Genomic DNA, 26,121 nt, shown 5'->3' with positions numbered 1-26,121 from the left:
ATCATCTATTAACTGGAACTTCCTAAAAATCCTCCCCTTAGAAGATGCTGTAATTGAATTTAATATAATTTTTGTAAATATCCTAAATAGCTTTGTACCTCCTGGAAGGAAGAGAATGAACACAAATAATGCAATTTGGCTAGTCAAAAAAGAGTAGTATGCTAATGCGGGATACAGAAAAAGCATGAAAGAATAGAAAAATATAAAACACCTCAATATCTTGAAAATTTCAGAATGCTTTGCAATCATACTAAAAAGCAAATAAATGATTACAAACAACTATACTATAATAACTTTCAGAATAATACTAAACACAAACCTAAAAACTTTGTACATCCATTAAAGAAATCTTAGATCCAGGCCAAAAAGTCAACCCGAACCCTTCTCCCGATAATGCACCACTTGAACCTGCAATACAATTCAATTCTTATTTTATAGATAGTATAGCATCTCTAACTAAGGATTCCTCAGCATCTAATCCCAACCCTGCCCAATAGCCACATATCACCACATCCACTTTCACCTTCAAACCTGTGCCCACATCCTATATAAAACTACTCTTAAACAAACTTAAACCGTGCTCTTCTTCAGCTGATGACCTTCAAAGTGAGTACCTAAAAAATAGCAGCCGATAGCATTGCCTGTCCTGTCTCAATCCCTATAAATAGGTAAATCCAGGAAGGAATCCCACATTCCCCCTCTCTCTAGAAAAAGTCTCACATTATCCCTCTGCACAAAGGAGGAAATTCAACAGACATTAATAACTTTAGACCTATAGCAATGTTATCTCCCATTGCCAAAATACTTGAAAATTTTATTTAAAAATAATTGCTAGACTATCTCCTGCAGGAAGAACTCTTATCCCCTACACAACATGGCTTCCATCCTTCCCACAGTACTAGCACTGCCCTAACTTATATAGATACTGTCAATAAAACTAGAGATAATGGCAAACTAGTCTCTTTCGTATTTCTAGACTTGTATAAAACCTTCAACAGTTTGTCACAGCAAACTTTGACTTCAGATGTCCTCACTCGGTCTCTCAGCCCACCCTTCCATGTTTCAAAAGCTACCTGTACACTAGGTATCAATTAGAAAAATAATACTCCACTCTCTCTCCTTACCTCCCACTCACCACTGGTATACCACAAGGCTCTATCCTTGGTCCCCTCCTCTTCAACATTTTCACCAACACCCTCTATAATTTCACACAACAGACTATCCTAATATGACATGCAGATGACTCCACTCTCATTTGCACATCTGACAACATGGTACACCTCCAAAGAATACTCAGGAAGCTTTAAGAGCCACTGGAACATGACTCTGTAACTCATGCTCAACCCAAAAAAGACCAAATTACTACTTTTTTCTCCATATCCCTCTCATGAAAAAAACAAAATTCAAAGTCTTCTGTCTTGATAATACAACTACTGAAGTCACTTCTCATAGCAAACTATTAGGATTGATAGTGGATGTTAATCTTACATTTGACCTGCATATACAAAATTGCACAAGAAAAACTCATAAAAAACTAGGGATGCTTTACAGAGCCAAAAATGTTCTCATTGACACAACCAAGACTACAGGTGCCACTACTTATCTCCTCCCCACTCTTCTTTATGACACTCTCATCCTTACTAATCTTCAGGCTTCACAAAAATTAAAACTTGAGCAATGCTATAACAAAGTTGCTAAATTTCCAGCACATACTCTTTTCAGAACTCACCACTGTATAACACAGAAAAGCCTAAATTGCTTAAAACTGCCACATCAACAAACATATACACAAATTCATACCACCTATAAAATTATCCAGCAACCATCTGCCTGTCCAGCACTAAAAACACTCAACACAACTATGTTCTCAGTCAGTCGTCATCCAGTGACCAAAAACTCCTGTCTGTCTACAAACCTAGCAAATCTGCTGGGCATTGTCTGTACTCGTCCAAGGTTTCTAAGGCCTGGAACTCCTTACCTGTATCCATCAGGTCTATGCCCTCCCTTCCATCTTTGAAAATCTCTCTGAAAGACTTCCTAGCAAAAATCTGGTTCTGTTCTTGCCCAAAATTAGGATAAACTATATCCCTAAATATGAACTAGTACATTTTAATTCCTTATTCCTGCTTACTCTCCCTTCTTCACTTACTTCCTTATTGTTGTCTAATTCTCTTCCCTGACTTTTTCACTAAATATACCATAAGCCTGTTTTCCCTCACTTCATGTTGCAATTCTTATTTGTATTAGACTAACTTACATTTAGTTTCTCTACAAACTGCCTACAGTTTCTCTAAATATTAAATGATTGTCATATATCTTGTATCGATTCTTAACCATTTTTTATATAAGTCTAATTTATAATCTTTTAAACTGCAGATATTTTTGATATCATTGTAAACTTATTCTGTGATCCCACATATGAATTGGTTCAGTAACTGGGGGATTTATGGGGACATTACAAGATGAAGCATTTAGGCACTTGGATTAAGAAAGGATTTCTGCATGGAAGTGTTTGCATGGGTATATTTCTACCTCAAGTAGACTTCAGACAATTTTTCCACGGGTAGACAGTAATCGCTGGAGTTGTGATAGCAAAGCGAAGAGTACCTGAGAAAAGTTTTTTTGGGAATGCAATGAGCTGACAGATTTTAGAAATTTCTGAATTTTGGGGGAGAAAATATTTTAAATAAGACATGAATTCTTTTAACACTGAATTGCCAAGATACAGTAAACCCTATTAAGTTTAATGCTGTTGACTGCTAAAAAACAATTACTAGAAAATGGAAATCAAAAACAAAACCACCTGTAACAGAATTATTGAATGTTGTACAAGAGATAACAAAACTGGAGATGGGATCTTTAGAAAAGGGAAGGAGCAAGCTACATAGAAATAAATGGAATTTGCTGGAACAATACATACAGATAATGTTCAGAAGCCAAGACTTTAACAATTTATGTGATGATAAACTGAATAATAATCATTATGCCAAAAACTATATTTGTATACTGCAGGAAAAAAAATCATTGCAATGGACTGGATTATCTTTCATAATTTAATGTGTAATGTGTATTCATGTCACTAATATAATATGATGTATCAGCAAAGTTTAAACTAAAAACAATGAATACAAGTAATATAAACAAATTCTTCACCAGTAGAAAAAAAAATTGTATAAGTGTCTTGGCACATTTAGGAAATTGCCTGTGTCCTGCCAAGTAAATAAATGACTCCTAAATGTAAATACAGTTTTCTCAGCAAAGGCACCTATTTCCTTTCCCCTGCAGAAATGTTCACTCTGCACATGACAGACACTGTGCTAGTTATAAGCTTCTAAATGCAGTCCTTTCTAAAAATTGCAATATTTGCCTCAAATGGTACTGTTAATCCAGAAATAAAACCTCCACCCACATTCCAAGTCTTAAGACAAAAATGAATTCACAATAATCTAGACAAATCCCACAATGTCAAACATCCTGGAGTAACTCTTGGGTAAGTGTTAAAACTCTGCCAATCTTTGTCCCACTGGATGATGCATATGGTATTGAAGGTCTGAAATGCAGTATTATTGGCTGTTGTTATAAAAGTCAGGCTGGCTTTCTCATAAGTCTGTGTTTTTGAAAGGTAGTCTTAAGAGGCACATGCTTCCGTTCTTGCATCTAACAAGTATTCATTGACTTGAATTCTTGCTGATCAGTCACAGATAAAGCTGTGTAACCTGGATGCTCAGAGCTGAATGAGTGATGATAAGGTTTCTTACATCTGATAGCTCAGCTCTAGGAACTTCATGGCTATTATCCCACACTTCTTGAAGTAGTTTACATTGTCATGCCCTTTGGACAAGCCCCATAACATACCTTCTGCACAAATGTACATTGAATTGGTTGATCTCCACAAAAATAAACAAATAAATAAAATAAACTCCCCTGCCACTGTCTTAAAATGAATTAGGCAAGTGTTTGATTCTTCCCATAGAAGGCTGGAGCTAAGCTACTGCACAAAGCAATCCATTTAATGCCAAGGTGAGACCTGGACAGTGTCTGCCCTGGCCCCCAAAGTTAAAGTACTACATTTGGAAGGAGTACTGCAGGATTTGCTATAAGCCTGGCCTTCAGCTCTAAAACCTAAAGCTTTGGGTATTGTATTATGGGGCTTTCCATTTGGAATAGAGTTCAGTTATACTGGCATTTGCTGGAGAAATTATCATGCAACACTGGAGATGAAACCTCTTATATTCCAGAGCAGCAGGATGGGCAGAAGATCATTCTTTTCCTAAAATTTATTAGGCAGGTATGGTTTAGGTATAGTACTAGTGATATGCATGTAGTTTGTTGTTTTTTTATACTGTTTAAAACTGTACAAATTAGGAGGGCATTAAGCAGTTTATGTACATGAGTTAGACAGGGCTATGCAGCATTAACCTTCCAACAAAATTAAGCATTCCAAGCTCCTGACTGGCTCTTTTGTATGTTTTGCATAACAACTGATATTGGAATAATGTAAACATGATACTTGCCAAGGGATATAATTATACAGAGGTTTACTTTTAAATGGCAGGATTTGAGGGCCAGGAGGGAATACATTCCTGCACAAATCCTATCCCAGGAAAGTATTATAAGTATTATCCCATGCAAAGGATTTTCATTTTGCTTGTCGTTTTCGACATTCAAGTGCTAAGCATGTGCACTTACACAGGTTTTAGTAACTGCATATTACAAATCATTCTGCTGTTCACCATTCAGCACTGTGTAATGTCTTCAGTCACTACAGGAAATCAACAAGGCAGTCAGCAACCTGTTTTTTTATCTGTGCTAGGAGGATCTCTTTTGTTTCTGCATTGTTGACAATGCCCAGAAGAGGAAAAAACACACATGAAAGACAACATTCCCAGAAAGGAAGAATAAGAATGGTATCTGTTAAAAAGTAGACTGACTGCTATAAATAACTGAGCATTTTTTATATTTTTTCACTTGAAGACTTATTCAGTCTTTTAGCTGTGCAGGTTACTTGCAGGTGTAGCCACAGTGGTTCTTTAATATCTTTCCTTTAATCAAATGATGTTAATTTTGTATGTTCATGACCTAAGTAAGTCCTGTGTAGACAAATTATACTGGGTCTTATTTTCATGATGCACATATAGATTCTCATAGGTTCATATGAGGCTAACTGCCTTCATGGGCCATTTTAAGCCAAGCCAATTACCCCATATAAGAATCAAACCCTGCAAGTTGTGTCGATAATGTAAACACCTTAACCATTATTCCAACCTCCGCTCCCACTCCCATTAACCTTCACTAAGTTCATTACCTGACAATAATGGAGATCACCAGACCTATGTATGTTCAGGTCCATGTACCTACCTATGAACCTATGAATACTGTTAACATACTTTCCACACTCTTCTTTAGTGTGATCTGTAGAAGGCACTTAACCCATAAGTCGTTGTCGATATGTAACTGTATTTAAGTACAATTACGTAAATGTATGCTATACATGTTACATTAACAACATTTCTGTTTTCAGTTAGCTGAAGTTAGATAAAAGGGATTTTTGTTTAGAGTTTCCAATACTTCCTCAAAGTACTTCTGTGACCTAACAGATTCTACAATTGCTCACTAACTGTACTGTGAGAACTATAAATCTTTATGTGCACTGCAGTACAAATGAAGAAGTTTCATGCTTGTTATCACAGAATAATCATATTTTTAAACATTAGTAGAAGTTGTCCTCATGTCTGTTACGTGAAAAAAAATCAAACATAATGTAGAACATAAAGATGTACCAAATTTTATCAGTAAGGAATTAAATGTACACATATACACATATGCATATAGATAGAGAGATAGATAGATATATTTATTTATTTTATTTTTGTTAACCGGGAAAGTCCGACTGGACACAGGTCCATTTTCAGCGGAGGCCCGGGGAGAAAAGCTCCATGATACAATACAATATTAGATGAAAACAGTACAAAGCAATTCTTAACATTTATAAGTAGTACAGAGGACCATTTACATGGCATGTGATAACTAGAAGAATATACAGTCAGTACTCTAGTAGAATATACAAGTAGGACAAATAATACAAATATATATAAATCATTTTTTTTTTTCACTTCAAAATATTAGTAGATATAAAGTTGTAATACATTTATGCTTTAGTATAACTGAGAAGTAAATAAATGCCCATAGTGACATAAAATGAGGTAAAGGTATAGGTAGGATGAGAGTAAGATAATCTCTGTTAGGTATTGTGTTAGTCTAGAAACAGATTAGAGTGTTTTTCAGGTAAGGGATATGGTACAGAATAGTACAAGTTTTGGAATGTTTACTGCTTATAGATTGATGAAATGTTAGGATGAATCTGTGGGATAGCAGTAGAGCTCAGTAAAGGAAAATGTTGTAGTGTAGCATAGTCCATGCAACTGAGCATAGATGTTGCTAACCTGGGGTATAGCAAGAGCAGAGCCAGATGTTAGAATAGTAGGATTTCAAGAGGTGTTTGAAATGGGTGCAAGAAGTAGTGCTGGTTATATTGTTTGGGAGTGAGTTCCAGGTTTGTGCTGTTGTGCAGTCAAAGAGAGATTTACCTTCTTCATTTTTATGTCTAATTACTTGAATGAGATTTTGGTTGCTAGATCTCAGGGCTCTAGTGGTGGTGTAGGGCTTAATTAGTTGTTGGAGGGCAGGTGTTTTTTCAGGGTAGTAGTAGAGTTTATGTGCAACTATGGCTTGATTGAGTCTAAGTAGCTGAGGAAGTTCCAGCCACTTGAGTTGCATTAGGGAAAGACAGTGATGGGATCTATTTGAAGAGTCTGTTGCAAATTTGGCAATTTTGTTGTAGCATGATTCCATTTTGTGAAGTTCGGTCTGGTGAAGGTTAGTTAAGATAGGGGAAGCATGGAGAAGGAGAGAGAGGAGATGGCTTCTTGCAATAGTGGCTTTGGTCTGAATAGTCATGAACTTTTTATTTCTATAGAGTAGACCCAGTTTTCGGTTGACCTTTTTGATGGTTTGTGCTATATGGATATCATACTTTAGGTGGTTATCAATGTCAACTCCTAGTAGTTTGGTGTGGTTGGTTGGTGTGATTTGAATATTGTTTTTGGAGTTTATAGTGAGGTTATAGTCAGAGTTGGATGATCTGCCAGGGGTGAATAGTATTAGTTTGGTTTTCTTTGGGTTGAGAAGAAGTTGTATTTTAGTAAACCAGGTTTCTGCTAGGGTAAAGTTGTATTGGGTGATGGTGTGTAGTTCCTTAATGCTGGTGGCAACACAGGTTATGGTGGTGTCATCAGCATATTGAACTACTGTAGCAGTGGGTAGTGAAGAAGAAATGTCGTTAGTGAAGAGGGAGAATAGCAGTGGACCAAGGATTGATCCCTGAGGGACTCCTATGGAAACTGGTAAGAGGGGGGACAGATTTTCTTGCCAGAGAACTGCTTGTTGGCGTTCTGATAAATAGCTGCTGAACCAGAGTATGGTGGCGGGGCAAATATTGAGACTAGATAGAGTATTGAGGAGCAGATTGTGGTTAACCATGTCAAAGGCTTTTGATAAGTCGAGGAAGATGGAGGATACGAAAAGACCTTGGTTTCTAAAGTGATTGACTGTATTGGTATAGGATAGAAGGGCAGTGGTTGTGCTGTGGGAGGGTCTGAAGCCATGTTGGGAGTTGGATAGTAGTTTATTTTGTTGAAGATATTGCATTAGTTGCAAGTGGACAACTCTTTCTAGAATTTTTGATAAGGGTGATAGTATGGCAATTGGACGATAGTTGGTTAGCTCTAAGGAGTTGCCACCTTTATGCAGAGGGACAATATGGGAGATTTTCCAGTGGGTGGGAACTTTGTGTTCTGAGATTGATCTATTAATAAGAATTGACACTGGGTAGGATATGGTGTCTGCTGCTATCTGAAGGAAATCAGCAGGGAGTTTATCAGCAGCTAGATGGATATGTATATATTAGCACTGACAGCCTTAAAATTCAAACAAGTAGCTAAAAGTCTTATAGAGGCTATTATTCTGTGAGTGCATGGGTTGTGTCCCTTTTACCTAACATTTTGAAATCTCTGCTTTATTGATTTTCAGCAAAAGGCTTTGCAGCTGTTTGTCATGCCTATAAATCCCAGTATTGTCAACACATGTGGATGAGTGTTTATGTACAAACAAGGGGGCATAGGTGACTGTTGCTGTGGCCTAAGTGTCTAAGTCCTAACCAGGGATGGGATTAAGCCATAAAATGTAAAAAGAAAGCTCTCATTACTAGGAGAGCAGTTAGACCAGAAACCACCCTCATGGATACTTGGATGATGATGAGTGTAATGTCTGATTGATAGTAGGCTTCATTGTTGGCAGACACTGAGAAAAAATGATGCAAAAAAAAAAAAAACTACATAGCATGTTATTTTAACAAACATCAAAATAAGGAATATATTAACTGAAAAGAACAATTAGAAAACTACTGTTCATAACTGTTAAATGGAAGAGTTTGAACTCTTCAGTATAACTTTTGAAAAAGTAAGTAACTCATTTAAACATTCCCTCAATATTTTTGTATGTTTTTAATCCCAAGGCAGGGGGTATCTGCCCCAAGTCTGGGATATCTTTCTGGTACTCAGGCAATATCATTCAAAATGTGTGTACAGCAATAAGCCAAATATATTCCTAGTCTAACATTTCCTGCTTCTTGACTTAAGATTTTCTTATTTTCATTATCACAATACAGTATGTTACTGCGGTGGTGGTGCTGCGGTAGCGTTGTTGCCTCACAGTTAGACGTTGCCCATTCAATTCTCAGTTAGAGCGTCTTCTGTGTGGCGACATGCGTGAATGGGCGTTCCTTCGTTGAAGGTTGTGCATTAGGCCTGGCAAGCCAGCACATAAAAATCTACTGCACACCTCGAAGTAACATTTCATCCACACAACCTCCTCTTCCTGACTAGACAGTTATACTGTGTTGTACAATTTAGATGGGAAAGTCTGATCTTATATTTACACCTGCTGCCCTAAGATTAAGTATATTTCAATATTCCATAACAGCAGACTATCAATTTATCCATTACTTAATGAGAACAATGCAATTATTTTATATATATCATATGTTTTTCATTTTCTCAGCTCATATAAATGCACATCTCTCCTAAATACTTGAATCAATTATTATTTTGGGGAGGCGCTTGTGTTGTTACACTGAACAAATAAATATAAACACTTATCGACATACATGTATGTGTGATATATATATATATATATATATATATATATATATATATATATATATATGGAATAGAGTTTATTGAAGATAAGTTTTACTGCATTTTGTTGAACTGTATTTTTTCAAATGCTGCTTTGATGGTGGTTGAATTAAATGTTTGACAGGATACCCTTGTTGTTAAGTAAGGGTGTAAGTAAACTGGCATTGTCATTCACTTAAGCTGCTAAAATGAGATTTTTATTTAGTGTCAGGGAGTGGAAGTGGGTTTTGGATTTAAGGGAAAGGAAGTGTAGGTTTAGGGAGGAGGAGGATTTTGGGTTAGGGAGAGATCACAGAGTCTAGGTTTAGGGAGGCGAGCCTTAAGGTTAGAGAATAATTGGAGAGTTTAGGTTTAGGGAGTGTGAGAGGGAGTCTTAAGGTTAGGGAACAACTGGAAATTTTAGGTTTATGGCACAGAAGGGGAGTCTTGAGGTTAGGGAGCAATTGGAAATTTTAGGTTTATGGCGCAGAATGGGAGTCTTGAGGTTAGGGAGCAATTGGAAATTTTAGGTTTATGGAGCAAAATGGGAGTCTTGGCATTAGGGAGCAATTGTAAATTTTAGGTTCATGGAGCAGAAGGGGAGTCTTGGAGTTAGGGAGCAATTGGAAATTTTAGGTTTATGGAGGGGAAGGGGAGTCTTGGGGTTAGGGAGCAATCAGGAAATTTAGGTTTAGGGAGTGGAAGTGATGTTTTATTGTTAAGGAGAGATCAGGGAGTTTAGGTAGCAGGAAGAGAGTCTTAGGGTTAGAGTTGAGGATCTGGGAGCACCTATACAGTTTAGCAGGTTTGGGTTGTGGGAGGGAGAGGCAATTTTAAAGGGTTAGGGTAGTTGCAGGTAGGAGGCTTGGGATTTTAGAGTATTCAATATTTTTAGATGTTTTCAAGGGACAAGGATTTGATGACATTTGTATCAATGCAAGTGCTTTTCATTTAAACAACCTAGACCATGTATATATATATATATATATATATATATATATATATATATATATATATATATATATATATATATGTCCCCTTCACATTGCCGACACTTCAAAATGCTGAATTTCATATGGCCGAGGCCATATGATTGACATTTGAAATGCCAACAATGCGGAACCGGCATCTCTGTACAGTGCGGAATGGAAAGATTTCCATTCCTGCACTGTAGTGCGATCTCAGAGTTGGTATATTTAAGTTACGGGGGTGCAGGGGATTTGCCCCCCTGCTAGCAGTGTTTAGGTAAGTGTTTTTTGTTTTTTACTTTTCTGTTTCATATGATTGACATTTCAAATGTCGATCATATGGTCTCAGCCATATGAAATTCAGCATTTTGAAGTATCAAACATATGAAGCAGATCTATATATATATATATATATATATATATATATATATATATATATATATATATATATATATATACACATACCTACAATATGAGTTGTTCTTGCACACACTTTATTGCATGGTAAAACAGTGGTGTAGTTTGTCAAATTATGTAACGGTCAAAGTTCATTATATCAACCTTTACATAATTCAGGGATTTTGGTCCTTTTTTTAAGTTTATGCGACTCTGGAGTTAGTATATTTAACCTATTGGTTTATATTTGCGCCTACTGTTTTGCAATGGTTTTAGTGGCGATTAATGGTAATTGCTGGTGAATTTATTTGCTGTTTTGTACTTACATCAAACTTTCCATTGGTTATTCATTATAAACTCATTCTCTCTCCCTCTCTTTCTCTCTCTCTCTCTATATATATTAATTTATATGCAAAGAGAGAGAGAGAGAAAGACACACACACACACACACACACACACACACACACACACACACACACACACACACGTATATTCTTGCCTCCAGTGCTGTTAATTCAAACAGTACTCCTAGATACAAGATGTTTTTTCTGTTCAAACCATGTGTAGACATTAAAAGAAGCTCTGTTTCTTTCTAATCTCCTCTACCCTCATAACCAGGATATTCTTACCAAGCACAAAACCTCACTGGCTGTTATAAGAAGCTACTTACAGTATTTGAGTGCCCTGCTCTACACGATGCCATCTGCAAACACACACATCTTCCATTTCTAGTACCGCTGGTCCCATTTACAAACTCCACCTTAGCAAATTATTTTCAGCTAAAATCACATAACATAATCAGATTATCCCTTAGCCTTATTTCTTGCATGCCTAGATTAAAACTCTTGCAGATCCTGAAGGAGATCAGCAAAGGACAGAGAAAAGTCCACTTACAAGATTTTTCTCCTTTGTGGAGTAAACCACATGCAGCAATCATACAATAACTTCTAATATTTATAGAACAATCACACATTATCTCGGAAATGAGTGAACAAAATTGAATCTCTTTGTAACAGGACTACAAGATCACCAGTGCTGGAAACCTTGTTTGCCACATGAGTACAATTTCTGGCATAAATGTTGTTGGGGATATCTGCTATGCAGTGGAATTTTCACACTGCAGGGGACTTCTGCCTGATGTTCTAGGCATGTGGATATATTCTAGGCTCACAGAATCCTGTATTTGAGGATGTGCTGCAAAATCATGCTTGCAGATGCTTACAAAAAAGTTGTCATTTTCACAATTGGCCTCTGGAATGCACCTTGGAAAGGGAGTTGGCAAGGTCATTATTTTGTATTTGGAGGTAATGAGCACCCATGAGCAGAATGAATGACCATATTATATGCTGACCTGAGTTTTGCATCTCACTAAACTGCAGTGCATTCCAATCAGGAAGTAAAATTTGTTATACATAACTAATGAGCTCGGCAGCATCAGTGAAAAATGGTGATAAAACATTGCAATACGTATGGTCACTATATTTTATAACTACTAGGCATCATAATCTCTATATTTAATTTTTGTATCTGCACTATAAGCTCTCCTATTAAATAATTTTGTAAATCAGCGTTAATTTTACTTGACTATATACATTTGCTATCCATAAAGACAGCCTCTTTCTTGCATGTTGTCATGCCACAGTTTGACAGTAATAGCATGGAGCTGAATTGATTACTGCACATATGTCAATATGTTCACTGGGATGTCCTGCACAGCACAGTTCTTTCTCCAGTGACAAGGTTCACTGCAGAGCAGGAAAGAGAGTTCATATTACACAGTGGCAATTACAAAGTTTAGAAGTTTCTTTTTTAAAGTATGTCATTGCATAACAGCAATAAGTCAAAGTAATGGATAAAATGTGACCTAATTGCTCTCTGCCATGGTATGCTGCTTTATTACGACTGAGGTCACATAAATCATCCAAAGACGGAGCACCTGTACAATTCTATTCACATTACTTTATGGGTTTGAGCACTGAACACTGCAAATGGGCATGATATCACTGCTTCCTGACTGGATACTATATCTTAGAGCTAGAAAGATGGGGTTTGATACAGTGATAATTATTCCGTGCCATGCTGTAGCAAGGGCGCTTGGCACCCTGGGTAACACACCCATTTGGTACTCCCTGTCTGTCTACAGTCTATTGTTATTGTGATCTCTTAAAACAGCTTGTAAAGTCCTATTTTGTTTTTTAATGTAGCACCTTGTTATTAGGTAGCAACTTAATAACTCATTGCTACCTTTGAAAGAAAAACAGTTCATTTATAGTTTACAAGCTGTCAAATTGTTTGGCACCCCATAAAAGCTGGCTCCCAAGGCAGCTGTTCGCATTACCCCATTCTTCTAATGGTTCTGATTCCTGAAGTGATGAATGGTACCTGATTCATGCTAGGAGACCTTTTATTCTCATTAGTGATATGTGTTTTGAAATATGGCAAAAGAAATACAATATCTTTCAACTGTACCTTACCTTTTATATATGTGCATGTTTTCTTTCATGCCATTTTGTATTGTGATATTTGCAGCTCTGTACACTGTTGTCTGAAACACATACACATTGGTGCTACAGTTTTAGCTATTTTAGGTTAGTGCATGCTCTATATGGTGCATAACATGTGTTTACATCATGTCCAGTATCCCTGCATTTACAGTATGAGCATATACAAGGTCATAAACAGTCACATATGGTGATAACACAATATATGCATTCCCCATCCACTATCCCTCCTACAAAACTAGTATCTACTATAGGAACTGCTTTTTAGACCCCAAAAGCTTCTGTGTGTTATCTGGTACAACCCTCTCTGTTTTTACAATAATTATTAAGCATTGCAAGCATTATCATCTCTTATAAAACCTTCTGTCAATGATGTTACATTTAAATACACTGTCTAGATACAAAGAATTACACACATGTACTCATACAAGTCATACAAAATATTCCAAGTGAAAAATAGAGAAAACTCATCGCATACTCATTCACTTCTGTATGGACCTCCATAAACTGCATACACACTTAGCATTCCTCCATATCTTCTCCTAAGCAAACAAGCACCCAAGGAATCTCAAAATTCCAGACAGAACAGTCACAAAATAAATGCTAATAATAATTATTAGCACCTGTCCACAGCCAAGCTACAAACATGCATGTTCAAGCTGCTGTGTACAGGACTTCTATTTCAAGTTCCCCAAATGACCCAACACACAAATCCAACAAAAACAAGTAACCCCCTGCTCCATTTTTCACAATGAACCCCTATCAAAGTTACAGTTTTCATTTCTAAGTCCACCATTGAAAAAAGTTGAACTGGAAACCTGAAAGCTGTCATCTTCTAAACCAAGAACTTGTGTAAGTATATCCATCATTCCAAGACAACTGCAAGCTCTGTGTTTCTCAAAAGCTGATATAATTCTATATTCAAGTAAACTATTGCCATTTTGCTCACTATGCCCCATACTAAAAAGTCAAACATCAATAGACCTGCTATCCTATCATATTATCTTAGAACATATATATATATATATATATATATATATATATATATATATATATATATATATATATATATATATATATATATATATGACAAAAAAGCAGGCTAAAATCCAGGGGGTAAAAGCTGTGCTTAAGAAAATAGGAAGTATAACCAAAACACAATATAAAGCAGCAGCTACCATGTAGGTTTCAGTCCAAAAATGTAGCAAGGTTACATAAAATCCAAGAAGTAGCCAGTCCGTAATGATATGGTCTGAAGAAGCTAATCTGTGAAAGTGCTAACCTACTGAGTGCACTAATAAATTACAATTTTTATTTTCATTACGGACTGGCTACTTCTTGGATTTTATGTAACCTTGCTACATTTTTGGACTGAAACCTGCATGGTAGCTGTTGCTTTATATTGTGTTTTGGATATATATATATATATATATATATATATATATATATATATATATACAAGAAAAAAATAAACATAATAAAGGCCACTGGGTATGGTATATTCTGACTCCCATGCACATAAACAACATGCAAAACAACCCTTTAAATTGAAACCCAGACATTCAAAAATAAATAATAATAACATTCATTAAGTCCTCTATCCACTCCTCAGACAAAACATTACTTTGCTGATGTATGAACCCTCCCTCCAGAAATTTAGTCCATATCTGAAATACCTGCTTAAGCTTTGAGAGCACTGACATAGTCCAACAGAATACAACAGTCTTTACCTTATCTAGGCAGAACTTCTAAGGAGTACACTTCCATTAAACTGTGTAGCACAAATTTTGTAGTCTCACCATTTTCTTTAAGAGAACTGTTTGCACTTCCTCTAACAGTACAATGTGTGTTACAAAGTACAAAGAATTACAGGCTGAATCTTTATTGTTTACACTGGTATATCTTCTTCCATCAATCCATCCATCCTCAACCACTTTTCCCCATTTTTGCACATTGGGTCGGGGGTGTCACTTCAACACTGACAATCATCTAAAGCCAAGGTTTATACCACTTGGCAGGCAATGCTGTGGTAGTTCTTCCACACCACACAGTCACATGCACACTCACACCTATTGCCAATTTATAGTGTTCAGTCCACCTACTGCATTTTTGGGGAATGTGGGAGGAAACTGGTGCCCCTGATGGAAACCCACATGAACAAAGTGAGGACATGCAGACTTTGTACAGAAGGCACCCCAGCCAATAATCGAAGTGGGGGACCTCTTGGTGTGAGGCAACAGTGCTAACCACTGTCTACTATGTAGGTATTCACTAAGTTATAATATGAGCTGTCTGAAATGCCTTCCTAACTACTGTGAAGCCATTTCAGTTCAAATGAACAATGTCAACTAAAGTTGTACCTAGTCCTCTTAAGAAAGTGCCCATTTTCATTAAACAATTATCAGTTTTATAATCAAAGTTCAGTGTACTCTTCCCAAAGCACAGAATGCTATATTACCTTTTAATGAACATGAGATTATTGTCAGGCCACCAACAACATAATGTGTCTAGTCTGTACGCCAGTACTATTCTGTCTACAATGGAGTTAACAATACGTCCTACTTGCAAGATCTGAAAATTGTGTAAACCACAGGTAACCTCTCAATTTTAACTTTGAAAAGAAGATACCAAATGGTAAAAGGTCCATTTCTGATCCTTGTAGAAGCCTACTGGTCAGCTGCTTTGTCTAACCATAACTTCTTCCTCTGTGTTCTATTAAGTAACAGGCTTTTAATTCAGTTTATTGGATTGTATTTGATTTTTAACTGTTTTACCACATGCAGTTGATCTTTATACAGGATTATATCAAAAGATTTTGCTACCTTTAAAATGTCTTAACTCTCAGACCATTTACAGCAACGTTATAAGGGTCAAAAAGTAGTACTTTCCCTTCATGATCTCATAATGATTTTAATCCAAGAGCAAACATTTTCCCACTTCTTCTAGTAACGCTTCTCAGCCACCCTTTCCATTAGTTTACAAGGCATGCATGCTGATGAGATGGGGGCAGTAATTATCTGGATTTGAAGTAACCTCCCTTTTGTTGTCTTCTTTTTCTGTTATATTTGTTTTACATTAATATTTCCAAAAGAGAGATTCGTTTTTAATTTCCCAGAACATTTACATCTTAATAAAACTGCTCTGGCTATGCATTTATTCAGTCTTTAAAACGACTGGCTTCAAAAATTGGATAAATAAGTTGGTGTCATTCCAGTGGGACAGTATGTGTCAACAAGGGATGAAATGCTTGACAGCCCTACATGCTTTGCAAAGGACAGAATGGACCTCTCATTTCAGGGCTTCTACATACTGGTTATATAGCCATTTCAACTCCAATAGTGTTCTTTTTAGGGCAGAGTCCGGCTAATGCACATTCCACTGCAACTAATATATCAAATTCCAAACGGGATCACATTGAAGTGGCTTTCTTCAATACTAGATGTCTCAACAACAAATTGCCTGATCTTAAATCTGTCTTGTATGTGTCATATATCCATATCTGTGTGATTACTGGAACTTTGTTTAAATGTTCGGAAAGTACTCTCTCCATATATAATTTTTTGCCTATCATGCCTTAAGAAAGAATGTCAACTGTGGTGCTTTCTGCATATTTGTTAGGGACTATGCTACCTCTAGATAGATTATCAGAGACCCACAGACAGAGCTCATTGAGCTCCTGATCACACTAAACAGGACCGCCTATGAGTTTATACCCTGATGCAGGACACTCTCTGTGTCCCCTGAAAATCATGAAAGGTTTCCTAAATGTACTTGTAAACAAGAACTCCATTACTTTGGAAGACTTTAACTACTCCTTAATAAAATGTAGCACCTACATATCCAATGTAAGATATCCCCAAATGTTCTTAAATTTAATAAACAAAAACTTCCTGACCAGATCATTAGCAAACTCACTAGAGGACATAATATTGCTGAACCAATATTTAAGAATACAGCTTGTTCAGGTACTATTTTCTTTCCCTGGATAACTCATATCATACACTAGCGGCCTTCACCTTCAAAATCTCTAACCCCACTGAAAAAATATCTTAGAATTCAAGAATTTCAAACATATCAATCTCATCATATTCTATGGCAATGTTTCAAAATTCACTAATAGCCCAGATATCACTTTAACAGGTAACTTCACAAAGGAGTTCTATACCCACTAGGATAAGTGTATAGAACTGGCAGTCCTAATTAGATCTAAATATAATGGGAATTTTAAAAGCAAACAACCCTGGTGATCCAACAACATAAATAAACTCAACAATAAAAGTATACACCAGATCAAAATACCCTCAAATCAAAGACAATATTAGGAAACTGACTAAAAATGTGAAAAATACTCTTAGGTCTACTAAAGCAGCCCATGGACATAGGTTAGTATCTGAAGCTAAGGTTAATTAGAAATCTTTATTTAGCTACATTAGAAAACTAAGAAATAACACACACTGTTGATCTGAACTTACTCATAACGGCACCACATACTCTGACCCAGTAAACATTGCCATCAAAACAGCAAACACATTCAGTGCAAATTTTACTCCAGAGATTACTGTCCAAAGTCCACTTATTCCTGTATCCCTCATAGCCCCCCATCATCACTAAAGACCATATACTGAAGACTAAAAAATATTTTGTCTATAGGACCTGATAGTATGCCTAGCTATTCAATAAACAGATCCACTTCTTAAACTATTTAACCTGAGTTTAGTCACTGGTTTTGCCCCTGACACGTGACACACAGCAGTGGTGATGCCATTCTACAAGGATGGCCATCACCACTAACCCCTGGAATTATAGGCCCATCAGCCTGACAAGTCTCATTCGCATAACTAGAACATATTATAACTGCCATGATGAACTATGATATTAAAAATCTCATTATTCTAGACATGTAGCTGGCTTTGTCAAGAGTAGATCCTGTTTAATGAACTGAGTTAACTTCTTTGAAAGGATAACACAGGCAGTTGAAGCAGGCATTCAGTCTATATGGAGTACCTTGACCTGGCCAAGGCATTTGCCACAATCCCTCTTGCTAGCATAGCTAGTAAGTTTATTGCATTACAATTACATCCCTCTGAGGTAAGATGGATAGCAAATTCGCTAAAAGACAGAACCTATACAGCGGAGGCAGCAAGTGTCTCATCAGAAAATATGAAGGTTTCTTGGGATGTCCTTCAGATCATAGTGCTAAGACCACTGATTTTGGCAATTCCTTTTCTGATTTCCCAACCATAAACGAAGACCTCTAGCTAACGAACTCTGTAGACGACTGGAAACTGTGTGTCATTGTCAAGACCCCCTCTGATACCTGAGCCATTCAGTGTGAACTTGTATTTTGTCAATGCCTACTATACCAACAATGGGCTCAAATTAAATGCTACAAAATGCAATATTGTCACATTTCACAGAAAAACCTCTCCCAGCTTACAACACAAACAACACCCCACTACAAAATGTAAATGTTGTTAGAGACCTTGGAAAGTTGGTCAATAATTTCCTCTCCTTTGATCATTATGTAACTAAAGTAGTCAGAAAGTCCTTCTAGTTAGTGTAGCTAATTGCCAAAGGAATATCATCCAGATTTAAAAAGGTAATTGTCCCTTATATTCAGCATTGAATTTAGGCCTAGTACTGAATACTATTGAATTGTACTGGTAACAAAATACGGTGGTCTAACCACGTAGTGTGTTTCGTAGCAAAAAAAAAAAAAAAATCTTCAAACAAGAATGCTGACAGCGTCTCCAAAGCTCAAAACACAGCTGACCAAAGTTCACTTAAAAAAGAACACACTTGCAGCTTCTCCAAAGTTTAAAACGTGTTTAATCCATAAAAGAAGTAGTAAGCGCTTTCGCGTAGGATCACCTACGCTTCCTCAGACATAAAAACTGTATGAAACTCTCCAGCTTTTAAACACAAAAGAGCGGGAAAATATATCAATTAACAAAACAATCATTCAATCTGCCTCATCTATTAATCAGAATTTAAAGAACCATAACAACTGCAGCAAAAAACTGCCTCCTAGATGTAAACAAAACACACTCGGGCATTACAACTCATGTCAATATGACTTCATAGATCTTACACATGATCATCATACTGTTCAAACGTTCTCAATAAACAATAAAAAGAAAATATTCATACAAAACCACATCTTACACGAATATTAAAATGTATATACTGGCAAAAATAATAAAAATCATCAGTCATGCTAACATCAACAGCAATCACATTTTCATCTTCTACATAAATAGATTAATCTAACTATGGACAAATGAATGACAACGCTAAACCACTCTGTTCCTATAAAAAGAGAACCTTCTTGAGTAAAGCCGCTAGCTATATCTTATCAAATAAGCATATTGCCATCGGACAGGCTCGTGATCAACGGCAAAGTCGCTATCACTAACCATGACTTATCTTGCTGTTTCGTAACCCTATAGTCAATCTGTGCAATTCAAAGTGTTCTATAAAATACATTCCTCGTGAGGGGTATAGATGCATATAAATAAAGATGCACCATAAAAACGAATCACGCAAAAGAAATACTTCAATACGCGTACTGACGTATGACGCGTGACTCATCCCATTAAACACAACACCCACAATGATGGCGTTCCTCCAATCCCTGCCTACATGAACTTCAAGAAGTGAACTGCCGCAAAACAATTCCAAGCAGTAGACCCTGCACATATCTGATCTCAAATCAAGCATCTCTCAGTACCGAGCTGCAACATCCTAGATCATAAACCATTCTGTCATCACATATATCATACTTAGTGGTGCATATATTTTTTTATGAAAAAAAAAAAAAAAAAAAAAAAATTTTAATAGAAAATAAATTTTTTTTTATTATACAACAAACGTATAAATGCAACGCGTGTTGACAGGCATACGCACTACTGCCAATGACAGACAACCAAAACGTTAACTCCATCAACGATGTAACCTCTTTTCCCAGAGGGAACCATTAATTAAAAAAGTATGCAGTACCAAAACAACTAAACAATCGTCGCATGAATGCTCATTGATATGTCGTACGTCACTCTAAGGAGTGAAACCGAATACTTTTTCAACCAAAATAACAAATGCATAAGCAATGATGTATAATAAATAATTCAATGATTAAACAAATTTCCCCATAACCATCAAAAAACCAACTATAAAAAATAAAAAAATAAAAAATAATAACTGTACAGATGTCTGTGAAAAGTACCCCACGTGGACTTCTCATAAGGACACCTGTTGACATCTAAACAAAATACGAATACAAGTACACCTATAGCAACAATATACACACCTACATTTCGGAATGCACAAACAAAAGCTGTACTATCCCAAAACGTCCATATATAAGGCTGCATTCCCCTGGCAACCGTAAGTCAGGATGGAATAAATGAACTGATGTAGACTCTATCGAAAAACATACTACAATAGACTCCTATCCATTCATATCCTTAAAAATGTATAAAACACAAACATGACCAAGAGTTATATTATCACAATACCTCCACATATCAGGCAACTTTCACTTGATAAATATAAACAAGATAGAACATATAATCTTGTGTTGACCCTATTAAAAACTATATTACAATAAGCTCTTACCCATGTATGTCATTTGAAATCTCCAAAACGAGGTCAAATGAAGAGCGATAAAAAGCCATCTAACATTCTGAAACAAGAAACATTGTAGAAACCATCAATTCAGAATATCCTGATCTCCTGATACAACACAGCTACCTCTCAGAACTTACAAAGTGACCACATCAAAATCCACTGTTTTATACAAATATTGGCAGAGCTATAAGGCAATTCTCAAAAGTACCAAGGAAGCAAAATTCTAACCCCCATCTCATCATGAATGATGAGAAGCCATCAGAATATACTAACAGATGTGTTTGTATTTACAGTACAGGCTTAATGGTAATAAAGTTGTTCAAGCCTGGGTATAGATGTGCCCTCATTCTCAGTATCCAATTCAATTCGGCCTTAGCTAGCATATTAGCTAAATCACCACCTCTGTGGCTAACCCTTACTATTTCTAAAACCCGAAACTCAAACAACCGATGCGTGGGATATTCCAAGGAGTACTTAACTAGGGCATTGTTCTCATTTCCTTTCTTCATATCGTATAGATGATTGTAAATCCTGTCGCTGAGTCTCCTTTTTGTAAGGCCTATATAAAAGGCTGTGCAGCTCAGACAGTGGGCAAGATATACCACATTGGTGGTCTCACAGGTGGCATGAAACTTGGGCGAAAACCTAAAGCTCATACAAGGATGTGAGAAATCTTGAACAGAGGTGATATACTGGCATCTATTACAATGATTACATGGGTATGTTCCCAATCCCAGGCTGGTGTTAATACTTGTCGCCCAAAACAATGAGTGGTTACATAAAATCATCTTCAAATTTCTACAGCTCCTAAACAGAAAACGTGGTCTATTACCTATAATCTCCCTGGTAGCAACATCCAAAGTTAACATGTTCCAGTTGTGTTTAATTACCCCTTGAATGGATCTCACATCACTGGTGTATTTAACAGTGTACCTAAGTATATCAGATGTCTGTGTTCCAGCCAAGTCCCTGTTAAACTGATGTGGTGTACCCATGGGTACATTGGTACCAGAACCCAGAACAGCATTCCTGATGCTCTTGACCATGCTAGACTTATACCCTCTGTCTCTAAATAGTGACTCCATCATATCAGCTTCCTTCTCCAATTCACAGGGATCTTTACATAACCTGCTCAACCTAATGAATTGGCTCTTGACAACGCCAAAGAAAACATGCCTAGGATGCATGCTTTCATATCTAAGAATCGAGTTCCTCCAGACAGGTTTCCTATACAGTGTTGGAATAATCTGTCCTTTCTCATTGATATTTAACGTCACATCTAGAAAAGGGATGGATGAATTAGAGTACTCCTGTGTGAATGTTAAGAAAGTGGTGGTCGACTCTATTTCTGACCAAAACATCTCAAAATCAGATTGTGTACCTTCCCATATGATAATAATATCATCTATCATTTAGTATTGGGGCTGTTTCCTGTATTCTACTATTGAATTGTACTGAATACACTGCCCCCTTTGGGATTTATCTCACTAGACATATCAAACAACTAATCAGACTACAGAGGTTCCTAAATAAAAAGATCACTAGCTTAAAAAAAACAAGTTACCAGAAAAGACTGGAAACACTGTTTCTTTATTTGGTATCTCACACACTCCTAAAGGGAGATCTATGTCTTGACTTTTGTGCCATTAGGGAACCAGTGGTCTTGGATCTTTTGTATCATCAAAAATCAAATAGTCTAGCAAATACCAGAATCAGGGATCTAAACTTTCTCCAGCAGATAAATAAAACATGGTAGGAAGATAGGTTCATCACACAATGCCTTCCTCACCTCTGGAGTAACTCCTAATGCAAAATAAGTACTGTGATACTTTAGCTACATTTAAACGGGACCTTGCTGATTGGATGGGAATTCAGAAATTCACCCCTGGCTTGACTGAGCTAGGGAACTGACAAGGCATAAATGGTTGCAAGTCTCGGTTACTTTGTACTTCCTTTTATTCCTATGATTCCTTAACCTACAATTAATCCATTACTTCAGCTGTTTTTGTATCTGTGCTAATTAATAGATCCCAGTCATAACTGCTCAGAGCAGTGTCAATTTCAAGATAACTACTACCTGGAAATTCTGGAATTTGGTCCTGTTTGTGGCTTTGACTTTTCCAAAACACAACAGTATTATTGCCTGACTCTGTATTGAAGTAATAGTATGGTAGAACTGCCCAATATTACTATGCATAGTGTTTAAAATGCTGTTAGTCCTTGATGCTTTCTTTACTGTCTGTTTCAGATATTTTTAATAATGAAAGCTACTAATGTTTGTATATATCAGATGAACAGTACTCTGAAAAGCAAATGTTTGGACTGTTTAAGCTATTAGACCGAAGTATTTCACTTAGTATGTGGGCATACTTCTCAACCTCTCAACACAAGAAATCTAGACAAAGCCAAAAATAATGGGAGAGACAAATGCCTAAAAATAGGGACAGATTTTATATATTACTCTTACTAACTTAGAAAGTTGCTAGAATAGCAGGATTTCTGTTAGCATGCATTTTCTGAATGGTATGAAGTTTGAAACTCCAGGTATATCATTATGTATGTCATTATTTAGTGACTTCAATCCTAACTGACTTTCCAGAAAAACATAACTTTTATGAGGAATGGACCAAAAATAAGAGGCAAAAATTTGGACAGTTGACAGGTATGTTTGTGGGTGATTCAGTACTGGCTAGCACATTTGAAATTGTGACCATGTTCAGCTGAATCTTAAATAGAACAAAGACTGTTTTTTCCTACATGAGTGATTAGTAGCTCATACTTATTGTGATCCTGCAGCTATTTTAATCAAGCTCTTATGTGCCATGATTTACCCTCAGCTGATGAGACAAACGTTTGCTCTACTTGTTATGGAATCAAAGCCACAAAGACAGCACCTGTACTTGTACCTATACATGGAAATCCACATCTCACCCACACCACCAGCAAAGGTAACCACCATGCAGACCTTCTCCAAAGCTGACTTTGGGCTCCTAATAACAGAGATGGCTAACTTCACAGCACCCATGCAAATGGAAAATAGGTGCATGACCGCCGAATCATACACCAATGCACTGTATGAACACGTACATAAATGCATGGAACTAGCCATACCCAACAGAAGCAAGATGATCTCCTCCAAAAAAGGAAGCCAGTCTGGTGGTCCCCTGCCATTAACAAACTCTACAACAGAAGGAAGAAACTGTGGCAGAAAAAGGTGAAGTCACAAGACTGGAAAAACTCCCTTATTAGCCTCAACAAAAAGTTGAGATCCCTCATCAAAGCCTCTAAAGCTAGCTATAAAGGCAGAATTGCGGCAGATACTAAAAACAATCACAAAGCCTTCTACAGTAATATCAAGAATCTCCATGGCAATACCCAGATTTGCTCTGAGTTACTGCACAATGGTACCTCCTATACCGAGCCAACAGATATTGCCAGCATACTGGCCGACAGATTCAGTGCCAACTTTACCCTCCCAAAGGATCAATCACAATTATTTATTTATTATTATTATTTATTTTACATTTGTTAACCGGGATAGTCCAACTGGATACATGTCCATTTTCAGTGGAGGCCTGGGGAGAAAAGCTCCAAAGAAACATGCTGGAAGAATGCCAGGCACCCAGTATTACTGCAGCACAGGTTAAAGCTACATTGTGCAAGGCCAAGAATACAGCTTCCATGCAACCTGACAATATCCCTGGCTGTGTTCTACATGAACTACAAAGTGAACTGGCACCATACCTGTGTGCCATGTTCAATCACAGCCTCACCTCAGGCTTTGTCCCTACAGAATGGCGCACTACTACAGTCATCCCTCTCCATAAAGGGGAAGCGACTACAGACCCTGGGAATTATCGCCCCATTAGCCTGATGAGTCTGATATATAAGGCTATGGAGCGCATCATCATGGACCTAATTAACAAGGATATAGGGGAATCACCAAACTCTGGATCCCACGCAATTTAGTTTTGTGAAGGGTAGATCATGCCTGCTCAACCTGGTTGACTTCTTTGAGTCAGTCACCAGAGCTGTGGATGAGGGAAGGCAGTTCATATAGCCTACCTCGATCTGGCCAAGACCTTTGATACCATTCCCCACTCAGGAATTATTGATAGACTCACCAAACTAGGCATCAACCCCTATATCACTAGGTGGGTTGAAAATTGGCTCTCAGATAGAACCCACAGTGTGAAAGTAGCAGACGCCAAGTCAGATTGTCGACCAGTCACGAGTGGAGTCCCACAGGGATCAGTCTTGGGTCCTTTCCGGTTTGACATCTACTTCTCAGAAGTCCAGGCCAACACAGAGGGACTCTGGATGACCAAGTTCACTGATGATTGCAAGCTGGGAGCCATTATTAACTCCCCAAGTGATGTAGATATCCTACAAAAGGGCCTCTTTGAGACCAACAACTGGTGTTGAAACCATGGCCTTAAATTTAATGCCAAAAAATGCGTCGTCATTCCCTCTGGGAAAAACTCAGTCCCCACTAATTACCACATTGATGGTAGCCCACTGAACACTGAAGGCATTATAAGAGATCTGGGGACACAGGTTGACAGCAACCTCTCCTTCGACCACCACATTGCCACTGTGGTCAGAAAGTATTTCTATGTGGAACATCTCATTACCAAGGGTTTTGCATCCAGGAAGAAAGAGGTCATCATCTCTCTCTACTCCTCCCTCATTATACCAATAATCAAGTATAATGCCCCCATTTGGAATGTATCTCACTAAACACCTGCTACAGCTGTAAAGGCCACAAAAGTACCTCACAAAGAGGATCCTAGGCCTTAAATACATGCCCTACATAGACAGCTCAAAAAACTCCAGCTTTTCTCTGTCTCATATCGTCTATTAAGAGGCGATCTCTGCTTGACTTACAAAGCCATGTTTGACCCAGCCCTCTTAGAAACATTACACCTAAAGAAATCACAATCCTTCTGCACCACATGCCCAGGGACCAAAACCTCATTACCACAATCAACAGAACATGCTGGAGGGACAGGTTCATAACCCAGAGACTGCCATTGCTCTGGAATAGACTTCCCATACATGTCAAACAGAGCACCTCACTGGCCCTTTTCAAAAGAAATCTTGATGAGTGGATGGAAATAGAAAGTTCACCCCGGGGATCACTCCAGTGGCTCTGCTTGATAGAGGAACCGGGAACTAATGGCGGCATGATGTCAGGGCACTACTATGGGCTAGGCTTGTAAAGTGTCCAAGGCCGTTGGCCTAGTACACACCTATGAACCTATGTAGAGTGCTTGGTTAACCTTAATGATGAGCACTTGCACTGAAAGTTTCTAATTTTATGAACAGTATCTGTGAGGGTACTGTGCACATGTTCCCGGATGCTCTTCTTCAGTGTATGGGTTTCAGCATTACTTC

At 37.3% G+C, this 26,121-nt stretch overlaps 1 protein-coding gene across 1 annotated transcript in view; it reads right to left on the bottom strand.

Annotated features, from left to right (window-relative positions):
- The window catches only part of ZYX (zyxin), a 1,199,731-nt gene that overhangs the window by 1,089,790 nt on the left and 83,820 nt on the right, over nt 1-26,121 (bottom strand). The window lies entirely within an intron of this gene.

This window comes from Protopterus annectens, chromosome 8.part0 (genome assembly GCF_019279795.1).
Source record: "Protopterus annectens isolate FY-2018-M chromosome 8.part0, PAN1.0, whole genome shotgun sequence".
NCBI classification, from domain to species: domain Eukaryota; kingdom Metazoa; phylum Chordata; order Ceratodontiformes; family Protopteridae; genus Protopterus; species Protopterus annectens.
This window is presented reverse-complemented; position numbering and strand designations above follow the sequence as displayed.